The sequence below is a fragment of the Pleurodeles waltl genome, chromosome 5 (assembly GCF_031143425.1).
Source record: "Pleurodeles waltl isolate 20211129_DDA chromosome 5, aPleWal1.hap1.20221129, whole genome shotgun sequence".
Lineage (NCBI taxonomy): Eukaryota > Metazoa > Chordata > Amphibia > Caudata > Salamandridae > Pleurodeles > Pleurodeles waltl.
In genome coordinates, this window is record NC_090444.1 from 1,693,679,699 (window position 1) to 1,693,691,921 (window position 12,223).

Below are 12,223 nucleotides of genomic sequence, written 5' to 3' on the forward strand. Positions count from 1 at the left end.
TTAGGTGTCTGGGCTATTGTTGGGACGAAAAAGTTTCCTTCATGGTAACAGACCTGCACACCTGCCCTAAGTGCCCCTGCTGCATTGATCCCTTAGTACTCATTTTTGGACATTGTAGAACACGAATCATGCATGTGCACTATGACCTAGTCCTGTCTGATGGTAATGTGGGCTTATTAGTCTGGGAGAGTTGCACCATGTGATATCATAATATTAGAAGGCTACTGCTGTTGCCAGGAGTTAAGTGACACAAGAGCAGTGGTAGCAGCATTTTATTTTCAGTTTCATACAAGTAGTGTGAACTGGCCATTTTGCCTCTGTTAATGGAGTTCCGGCCCACTCATGTAAAGTTCTGCTGCAGTGTACTTAACTCACCCTTGGCCTACAAGATGACTGTATGTAGTGATGCTTCCTTGTGCATGGTTTGATGTATATGTGCCTGTGCTGGTTACATAACACGGAGGACTGTGGGTTCCATTTTGGATGCCCAGGACCTGAAAAGGCTAGTTGGAAGTGAGGACTGCAATCCCAGAAAGAAGATGTGGATTGCTGACATTTCTGAGGGCTCGGATGGGAACACACACTGGAGGAAGGGGGACAGAGCATGTGTTATGTAAACTAAGACTTTGGCTAGTTCTACAAGGTTTGACTTTCACCCCCACGGATTCCTGAACTTAGTTCTGTACACCATGCTTTAACATGAAAGTACCGGTTGTTGTAGCCCCACACATCCCAGTGCAACTTGTTGCTTTCTGGGTTACTAACAGTCCGTAAAAAAGGAGGTCAGGGATGTAGTGGTAATTCAAACCCAATTTTCTTATTGAGAATATCACACACAAGTACTGCACTAAGAGAAATAAGTGTTTTATCCCAACAGTCTCACCCTGTTGCCTAGCACATGTAACATAACCACACAGAATAGTGCTAAAAGTCCACTGATGCATTCCACTAACAACAAGAATAATATGAACATTTCTAACATAGTTGGGATGTCATTGACAACCAAACACCCTAAAGACTACTTCTATGCCCTAAGTTATGAGAGCATGGAGTAGCTTAAATTGCATCTAGAGTTTTTTGTCATTCAGTGCACTGCATAGCTGTTTACAGCAAGACGTTGTAATTATCAGTTGCCATGAGAGAGTGTTCTCCTGAAAGGAAAACACCCGTCAGCTGTGCTCAGCTCCTGTCCTCTTGGAATTGGCTTGGTTTCATCTCCCAGCATAGGAATGGATGCTGTGGCAGTACAATAGTCTAACAGAATCTCTGTAAGGATCTCGTCCGATACCCAGAGTCAAAGGACCTTTCTGCCTCAGTGACTACTTGATGAGCCTTTTATAGTATTGGCTACGAGTCTTATAGCTCACTTGGGAGAAATTCCATTAAATTCCAGACATAACCTGAATGCCTCACCATGACGGTCTGAAGGTGACCACTATCAACAAATACATCAAACATATGTCAATTCAGACAACACTGTTTATCATATATTCACTTTTGACCTTGTAATACAGATAACAATGCACTTGTCCAGACGGATTTCACATCAAGCGTTCTTGTCATTGTCTGGATGATTTTACAATTTCAGATGTTCTTTAAAAGATAAGGGCAGACCTACCTAGAACAAAGGTAGACAGGCCAATGATCGGCCATAAAATGGAGTCTGGCCTTTGGGTATTTATGTCATCTCTGGCTTGTAAGTCTGAATTTGATTTTTTTGGCAGATGTATGTTTAGTGATTTCATGTGTAACAAATATTTAGTAAAATCCATGCTCTCAAAAAAGGGATGTATAGATTGTTATATCTAAAATAAATCCATAAAACCAACATAAACATGAAATGAATATATGTAACTGTTCATAAAAAAAACAGCATACAAAATAATGCAGTAAGCTTTTAGCAAATACTTCTTTTAAGCCTTGCATGTTTCAAGTGATTAGGTAAAATATTACATCATGTAGAAGATATTATCAGTAACACACAAAAGGAGAGCACTGGGAGTGTTGCTAGCCCACACCGACTCCCAAAGGAAACTATATCAACACTAAAGGTGTGGGGTAGTGGGAAAAGGGGTGGGCCTAGGTCGATTAACCCAGTGCACCGTGTTGGAGTCGCTTAAGACTCTGAAGTGGGGAAGTCATGGTGGGGAAGAATCCACGTAGGGGGGTGCTATGTAGTTGTACAAGGGGACGGGGGAGTTCCCTTACGGACTAGGTGGTCTCACACACATAATAGTGTCTTGCTTCATCATTTGACCACCTATCCCCACCCAAGTAAGATGATACTACTTGGGCGGACTCGACCTCTTGGTTAAAAGAACCAGAGGGAGTGCTAAAATTAGACTTACTGGATAATTACAGAGATCCAGATGGGGTGAGAAATAAAATAAAATTACCTAGCAAGTCACCAATTACTACTGCTAGTTTTAATGGGGGTGTATGCTGGTAAGGTTAAGAATATAGGGGAACAGACGGCTCATTAGAGGAAAATGTCTCTAAGAGTCTAAAAAGAAATACGTATGACCAACATGTTTCTGCCCTCACTAAGTGCTGGTTGGTCAGGGGCATTCGTCAGGGTCGGAGCACACGTAATAAGTGAGGTGCTCAAAGTGAAAAATAAATATAGGGCCTACCTGAACAGGTAGTTCATAGTGGGGTAGGTCTAAAATGGCCCGGAGTTAGGGGCGATTTGCCTCTGGTCTGGCTAATGCCGGGGGAGGTTTTCCCTTGTAGTCACACTCACTCCAAAGGGAATACCATGGGGGGGTACCTACATGCCGGAGCCAGGCCGGCTAGGTGGTCAAATGATGAAGCAAGACACTATTATGTGTGTGAGACCACCTAGTCCGTAAGGGAACTCCCCCGTCCCCTTGTACAACTACATAGCACCCCCCTACGTGGATTCTTCCCCACCATGACTTCCCCACTTCAGAGTCTTAAGCGACTCCAACACGGTGCACTGGGTTAATCGACCTAGGCCCACCCCTTTTCCCACTACCCCACACCTTTAGTGTTGATGAAGATATTATCAGGTCATTATATCTGTATGTAAGAGATGTGTTTTGGCAACTAAGCAGATTTAGGCAAGATATTGTTATGCTGCATTGAAAAAAGAAAACATGTTGCAACAGAAAGATTAAATAGCCCAGTAATGTTTCCTTCTTCTCAACAAAGTCTTTGTAATGAATACAAGATTATGTGCAAGTTCTTTGTTAGTTCATGGGGTTACTTTTAGTCGTAATCTGAGGATATTTTGATGACTTTATGTTCACATGCCACATACATGTGATTGTTGAGAAAGATGGTCAAGGCATGCACGTTGTTGATTCGTGAAGTGGATGAACCAGGTAATGGTAGCTACAAAGCAGTCAGAGATGGTAAAAGTGCTTATTCAGAGGCTCAATCCACAGTAGTGATGCGAGACAATCTTCAGGAAGTTCTTCGAAAGGATGATGGTGGTGATATTAATGCATCATAACAAGCATCTTGCATTGGGGCAAATGGTTTGCTCGGCATTGCCTAAGATGCAACTCAACTGTTGCAGGAGCACTTCCACTTTTAAAGAAAGCCTCTGTGTGCTCCACCAGATATAGATCCAAAATAATTTCATTTGGAATGTTCATGCACTAGAGAACAGATTTAATTTGTAAAGCATTCATTTTGTGAAAGGATAACATCTGCACTTTTGCTCATCCGAAAGCGTGTACTTCATGTTGACGATTTTCTTGCTGGATCAGGAGAAAGATGACAATCCTACAGCTATTAAGAAGAAGGATGGTAGGGAATCCTCCAAAAAGATTGGAAAACAAAGAGTGAAAAATGATGGTATCAGTCAAAACACAGTTTTAAATCCAGTCACCAGAGCCGATGATCTTAAAAAATACTAGTTGTTGACGCATTGAAATAGTATGAACAATATAAGCAAAATAAGTTGGGTATTGTGTCTATAAAATGGCTCTGAATCTCCAAAGCAGTTTTGGCTATTTGTAAGTCTTAGGTTTCTGCTGCATAAGTTAAAGGGACTTCTTTTTGTAGTAACACTGCGACTAATTTGCTAATTTCCTCAAAAGGCATGTCCTCCATATAAATTCTAGGTCACGGAACACATATGATCATGTGTTGAGGTGGTGGGTACAAATTTCCTCCAAAATACTGTATTGTTTTAGAAACCGTACTTACATAAGGTTTGCCTGGTTCCAACCTGCAGCAACTAATTTGTGCTTAACATTAAATTGGAACCAATATTTAATAGCTCATGGTGCTTGGGGATTGATGAAATGGGAGTAATCAGTAGTAGAACACAGTTCAATACAGGTATCAAAGCATTACACATTCCATGCAAAGAAATTGAATCACAGAGCAGTGAATGACCTAGAGGATGCTTGCTGCTGGAAACACTGATAAAAATAGAGTGATTTTCATTTAAACACATGTACAAAAAAGGAAATTCTATCACAGGACCGGAGGCGAGGATTATGCAGATCTTTCTTCACTTTTAATTAAACAGCAAGTTCAAAGTAAAACAAAACATGAACAAAAAAACTACAAGTTCCATGAGCCCGCCGCCATGGTAACGAGTATCCAATGAGGTGCACTCCTTCACGTTGGTATAAGTATCCCGAAATGCGTCACACTTCCTCTTTCTTCACTGCTGTGAGCCAGATAAGTGCCTTTCTGCCTCCGGTTCGGGGGTTTTTCTGTTTGCTTTGGCGCGTCTCTGCTACATTGTATTTTCTGTCTTTCGTTCGCCGGAACGAACGTTCCGCTCGAGCGTTCTTTTTGTTTTCTTAAAACCTCCGGCGTGTTTAAATACACGACGGGCCCACTAGAGGGCGCGCGCACGCTGTTTTTGTTCGGAGAGCATGTAGCTCTCAGCGCTCGGCGCTCGCGCCTCGCGTTTGTTTTCTTTTTTCCAAATTGAGGGTTTTTTGCCCTCAATAACACGTTTGTACCTTCGGTACAGTTTTGTCCCTACCTGTGACACCCATTTGGGTAAGGTTTACCCCATTAGGGAAGATATTATTTTTCTTGCACTTACAGTGACAGAGTGGGTAGGGATTTTACCCTATATATCATATTTTTTTTGGGTGTGCACTCTGTCCAGTCCTCATTATGCACTCCTCTCAAGAAAATGAACCTTTTCCCAACATGTCCCCAGGTGAGGGTTCCTCTCGCCGTACCCTCCCCCCCGGGGTGGACACTTTGTTTTCACAGGCTATTTCCCACGCTTTAGCCCCTCTTAGGGATAGTGTAGCTAAACTTACTGAACAGGTGTCCAGAGGTACGGGCATGTTTGGTGTGACGGGAGCGGAGGGTGATTCCTCTACCCTTTCGGCTCCCAGGAAACTGCGCAAGCGCGACGCGGGGCACCTGGAGGAGGGCGAGTTTTTTTCCCCTCCCAAGAGTGCGCGCGCGCATACGCGCTTACCCTCCCGGGAGGGCTGTTTGCCCGGGGTAATGGGTGACAAGCTTCACCACCTATGGAACCCTGATTTGGAATCCCCCAAAGGCTTCATGGGAGGTTCAGATGAGGACTCATCATCTTTGGATGACGACTCAGGTCGCCCTTGGCGCCCTGGGGCTACCCTACCAGATCCTTCGGATCGCGCTGATTCTGACTCCGATATGTTTGAACCGGAGGGTATCTACCATCCACGTTCTTCGGAGTGGCGCCCAGACCACAAGGTGGCTGAGTATGTCGCCAGCAAAATTAGGCAACCTCTGGACAAGGAGGTGCGGGCCCGGCTACGGGCGGAGTGCCCACGCCCGTCTTTATCGGATAAGGTCGCTTTTACACCTGATATTGACCCTAAAATGTGTACGTTTTTTGCAAAGTATACCAGGGATCCCAAAAAAGGGATTGACCGCTCCTGGCGAGCATGTCAAGATAAACTTCTTGATGTCCTTGGTCCCCTCACACAGATTATTCAATTGGCGGAGCGTGCCAGGCAAGCAAACACTCCCCTACAGACGGACGTCATCGCAGGATGGGCTCAGAGAGCTGTTTGTCTCCTGGGCAACGCGAACTGTGCCATCTCTGCAGAAAGACGCAGGTCTTTATTGATCAAAATCGACCCCAAATTAGGGGAACTATCTTACAAGGGGACTGGATGGTTCGTCTGGATCTCAAAGACGCATACCTCACAGTCCCCATTTTTCCGCCCCATCGCAGATTCCTGCAGTTCATATGGAACGGCCAGATGTTCGAATTCACCACACTCCCCTTCGGCCTGTCATCGGCACCATGGTGCTTCACAAAACTTCTCATACCAATAGTGGGAAAACTGAGGTTGCTAGGCATACGCCTCATAATTTATCTGGACGACCTCCTTTTGATGGACCAGTCCAAGTCTCAGTTGATGTTCAATCTGAACACAACTATTGCGCTTTTCCAGGACCTTGGTTTCGTGATCAACCAACAGAAGTCGCAACTTACTCCGACTCAATCGTTAGTCTTTCTAGGGTTTCTAGTGGATTCCCGATCGGCGTCTCTCAGTCTCCCGACGCCGAAGATCTCCAAGATAAAGAAGGAACTGAGGAAAGTCCTTCGACGAGACCACATTTCACTACGTCAATTAGCCAGGGTGATCGGCCTGCTTTCCTCTTCGATTCAGGCCATTTTTCCGGGTCCCCTACACTACAGAGCCCTGCAGCGCTTGAAAGCGTTTCACCTTCGCCGAGGGGTCACGTACTCCGAGTTGATCTCCCTGTATCCAGAGGCAAGGACGGAGCTGTTTTGGTGGCTGGACCACATGGAGGCATGGAATGGCAGGGCCATTTTTGGTGCAGCCCCGGATCTGGTGATCGAATCAGACGCCAGTCGCCAGGGATGGGGGGCCCGTTGCGGAGACATATCGTTCGGGGGACGCTGGACCCCGCAGGAACTAACCATGCATATCAACTGCCTGGAACTCCTGGCGGGATCTTTTGCGATCAGATCTCTCACGAGAGACAAAGTCTCATGTGTTGTTCTACTACGGATGGACAGCGTATCAGCGATACAATACATAAATCGCTTAGGGGGAACAAGATCAAGAGCCCTAGCGGAACTGGCGAAGAATTTTTGGCATTTTTGCCTTCAACGCCAAATCTCAGTCACGGCGGAGTATCTTCCGGGAACCCAGAATGTAGGGGCAGACTGGAATTCTCGGTTTCTCCAGGATCCCAGCGATTGGCGTCTACATCGCTCGTTTTTTCAACCGATCATGGATCGCTGGGGTCCCTGTTCAGTGGATCTCTTTGCGTCTCGTTGGAATGCTCAACTTCCCCTATACTTCAGCTGGCGACCGGATCCGGGAGCGGCGGCAGTAGATGCGTTTCTCCAGCATTGGGGTACCCTTCAGGGTTATGCTTTTCCCCCGTTTCTCCTTATTCCGCGGGTTGCGGCTCAGGTTCGCCGCCAAGAGGCGACGGTGGTTCTGATAACCCCCTGGTGGAGGTCACAGCCGTGGTTCCCGACCCTGTTGGAACTCTCGTGCGAGTGTCCTCTTCGCCTCCCGCATTTTCCCTCAATACTCCTGGATCCGTTGGGTTCCTATCACCCTCTGGTCCTTCAAGGTCATCTTTCCCTCATAGCTTGGAAGATTTCCGGCATCGTTGGCAAGACAACCGACTTTCGCAGGAGGCTAATAACTTCATCGCACAGGCCTGGGCCCCGGGTACATGCAAACGATATAGATCTGCATGGAACAGATGGTCTCGTTGGTGTGTGGGCAAACACTGCGATCCCATGGGGGCCAGTATTACCGACATCATCAATTTCCTTGCAGAATTAGGGGAATCTGGCTTAGCGTATCGCACTGTCAATTCTTTTCGTTCGGCCATCTCGGCGGGCCACCCGCCCCTTAACAATCTCCCGGTCGGGGAGCATCCCTGGATTTGTAAACTTCTTAAGGGTATTAGACTCTCCAGACCTCCGCAACCCAGATATTCGGAACTCTGGGACGTGAACTTGGTTCTTAGTCTCTTGTCCTCTTGGCGGGACAACCAATATTTGTCACTAAAGGAATTGTCAGCCAAATTGGCCATGCTTCTCTGCCTCATTTCCTGTAAGCGAGTGTCCGATGTCAGAGCATTGGATATTTCCGCTCGTATCTTTACTCCAGAGGGGGTCACGTTTACTATTGCAAGGAGGACAAAGTCTAATACCAGGTCGGTATCCTATCCCGCTTTTCCTGATTCCCCGAAGCTATGTGTGGTTCGATGTCTCAAAGTCTATGAGGAAGTAACCAGTTCTTGTAGACCTCCAGGAGTCAAGCAATTATTGATTTCTATAAAGAAACCGTTTAAGGCGGTTTCTTCCCCTTCCGTTGCCAGATGGATTCGATGGATTCTCTCTGAGGCAGGAGTAGATGTTCAAGTTTTCGGCGCCCATTCTACTCGGGGAGCTATGGCTTCCAAAGCCATACAAGTGGGGGGCAGATTGGAGGACATCATGCATGCTGCTGATTGGTCTTCAGAGTCTACTTTTAAAAAGTTTTACTTTAAACCAATTCACGAAGCAGCCGCACTTGTGGTGAGTAAGCTTTAAACTTGCATAATCCTCGCCTCCGGTCCTGTGATAGAATACGAAATTTCCTAGCTATCGTGAAGGAAAGTTTCAATTCTATTAAGGACACGGAGGCGAGGATTATCCCACCCACATACATTACGCTGGTATGTCCCCTCCCAATTACATCTACCTACGTAACAAGGTAGTATACTTGAGTTTGTACATTTTTTGTTTGTTGTCATGCTGATCATGTTCTAAATACATCATGTAGTATTTGATTCAGATGTGATCACACTCTATTTAGAGGTATTTTAAGGTTCATGACTTTATTGCAGTCAGTATGTAACTGTGTTTTATCGGATTTGCATCTAATTATACCTTTTTTGGTAGGTTCCGAGACTACGACCAATTGACTCTACCAGGATTCCTTCCGCAGTGAAGTCGAGGAAGTGTGACGCATTTCGGGATACTTATACCAACGTGAAGGAGTGCACCTCATTGGATACTCGTTACCATGGCGGCGGGCTCATGGAACTTGTAGTTTTTTTGTTCATGTTTTGTTTTACTTTGAACTTGCTGTTTAATTAAAAGTGAAGAAAGATCTGCATAATCCTCGCCTCCGTGTCCTTAATAGAATTGAAACTTTCCTTCACGATAGCTAGGAAATTTCGTATTTCCACAAATGGCATTAATGTGAACTATGCATTCTTTTGTACCAGCCTAATGATGTGTTTTTTGTCAGTCATTAAAATGAACAGTTGTAATGGGCAGAGAAATAACTCCGTCAATCAGCCATGTAACAGATGGATTTTCACTAACTGAAAATGGTGTTTCTTCCATTTGCTCGATAGTTGAAAGTGTATGTGGATTAGTGTGAGGGTCAACTTGTAATGGTAAAAATAGCAGTTTCACTCAGACGTTGCCAGGGTATATAACCTGATCGAAGAGTTTGTCAAGGCCAATTTAATTGTATCAAAGCTCTTAACTTAGCCTGACCATGTTGTAAAAAAAAAAAAAAAAAGTCTCCTTTAAGGAGATCTAATGCTGAATGAATTATGTTGTTTAAGGAATACACTGTTTTAGAAAGTGTGTGCATGCCATAGTCGAATTTTAAAAACTGTTTGTAGGTTTTCTTTATCTGTCAAATTATTTTTGCAGCTTCTCTCTCTGAATATTTGTTCCATTCATTATGGATGGCATTTGAAACAGACCCAGGAATAATCACATCATTTATTGAAATTTTCAGCACATATGGTAATTGGAATGTCTCAGTCGGTTCCATAATTTGATACAGAATTTGTTTACAAAACTACGCTTTTGGGCACAGGATAAGCTGTGATGTTTGCAGTGTAGAGATCTTGTTGAGCTCTGTCAGGTGAGAGATGTGGTGGAAGTTCTCGAACCATGGGTTGTGGAACAGTTCTTCCAGGGACATAATGTCCATTCAGTAGCAGTAGAATGATGGTCAGCGTTATCGACCACATGATGAAGAGAAACCCTCAGTACCACCATGCTAGCATGTACCTGTCACAAAACCAATGATAGGCCAGAAGGAATCAATGGTGGAGCATGATTAAAAGTCCTCTGTGTGGAAATCAGATTCATTTTAATAAAGCATTGTTTCTCGAAAAGGCACCATATCAATCGATGTTGAGCTATGCAGAGGTTCATAATAAACCATTTTGTTGCTTGGAACGTTTGCAACTGTAATGATGGCAATATCAGATACATCCACGGAATCTGTTGCTTGGTGTAAAGCTGGAGACTCAGTACACTCAAATATCTTTGGCTGGGCACTCAAGCTAGTGATGTTACTGCACTCTTCTAGGGGTATTTCATTTAGAGTAGGGAGAGGCTGAGGAGTTCTACTCTGACTCTTTCTTGATGTCCAGGAGGGTCTTCTGTATAGAATCAGCCACATAGTGTGTCTTGACATGGTCAATGGACACCTGTCGGCTTTTCTTTGAACCAGACAAAGGAGGCAGAATTACATTTTGTTCGCCTTTTACCTCAAGGACTCGAACAGGTGGTCTGGAGGATGACTCAAAAGCTTGCTTATCACAGAAATGTTGTTGAAATAGATCCTCCACTTCATAGGACCCACCCATCAGCCGCTGTAAAGAGTTTCTCTTTGGTGGTGGCGGCTTCAGAATGCTTCACATTAGACAGCTTGTCTCTGCCTCTTGGATGCTCTGTAAGACATTTAAATGTTGGTCTAGGTCAATTTCACCCACCACCTTCCCAGGATTATGTAGGTCAGCTCTGTACAGGGGCACTCAAAGCTTCAGAAAGCCCTTCTAATATTTGTCTAGGCAAATTATTTGCTTACCTTTCACCTACCTCTTCACAAGAAGTCTTGGACTGCTCGACCCACCCTACCACTTAGAGTCGAGTGCTCAAGTTGATAGTACTTGGTCCAGCTGTTCTGGATCCATTGTAGGTAGGCCCCCTAAACAGCAGGACCAAAACGCCTCAACCCCAACGTTTGGGCCAGGTAGCCCCTATCTGTCCTGGGGCCTTTGGTAAGGGGTTCTGACAGCAAGTTTAGACTGTCAGTGGGTGTTCATGATGGGGCACGATTGAGAGCTCTGGAGCTGAGGTTGCATGCAGTCTGAGTGTCTTAAAGTGCCAGTCAGTAAGTTATAAACTTGTCGAACTTTTAAACACAGACACCTGGGTACAGGTCAGGCTGGTTACAAATAATTCTGTCTCAGCAAAAAATTACACCTTACACAGTCTTCATGGAAGGTAGTGCCTTCGCTCTGATGCTTTTGAACTTATGTATTGCTGGATTGAGTACCCAACTTGATACAGTCAATTCACACCCTCCCAGAATTGGTTCCTGAGCCCATTATTTCATTACAGCATGCTGATGACCTGCCTTCTAAATCTAACAGGCTGCCCTCCAAAAGGTACTAAATGTGTTACACTGTTACTGCGAAATAAATTCATATTGAGAAAACAAAAACAGCAGTTTTTGAGAGGAAAGTCACCAAGCCCAGTTCCTGGTACTTGGATGAAAGAAGGCTGAAATATCACTAAATCCAAATATCTGCGAGTATGACTTGAAGAATGAAGGGACATTTACAACATATGAATTTGCTCAAACCAAAGGCCTCCTCACTATACTCTGCCTTTAAGTTTTGTTCTGCAAACTATCAACCAGTCATTTATACCTATTCTTAATGTAACAAAATCAAAGCTCGTCCCTACTGTTGCACATGGTATAGATGCATATCCTGACAAATTTGGACCCTTTCTTGACAGTATACAATGTAAAAACTACAGCAAAACTCATCACAAGCACAGATCAGGCTAGCACTCGATCTGACGGATCTACGTGTTGCCCGGAAAACAGCATTCTTAAAATATTCCTACAAATTGAGAGATGCTCACAATTTCACTTGAAAAGAAATGAAACCTGGGCCAGTCAACACGATTCATTGGCCGATTTACCTCACCAATGCATTAATTTCATTAGGTGCCGACACATTGTGGCAACATGACTTCCCATATGCCTCTTTCAAGAAACCTTGGCACAGGCAGATTCGGACGATGCGAGACGTGGGGACAACACGAAACATGAGCTGAGGAGCAGGGGGAGCTGGCACCGAGGACGCAAGTTGATGCGAGTCGAAGACCACTTCCGGAACTTGAGGAATGCTTCTGGGGGTAGCGGAGCTGTGGGCGAGCAGCGTGCGGCGAGCGGTGGAACGGACAGAAGAAAGCAGT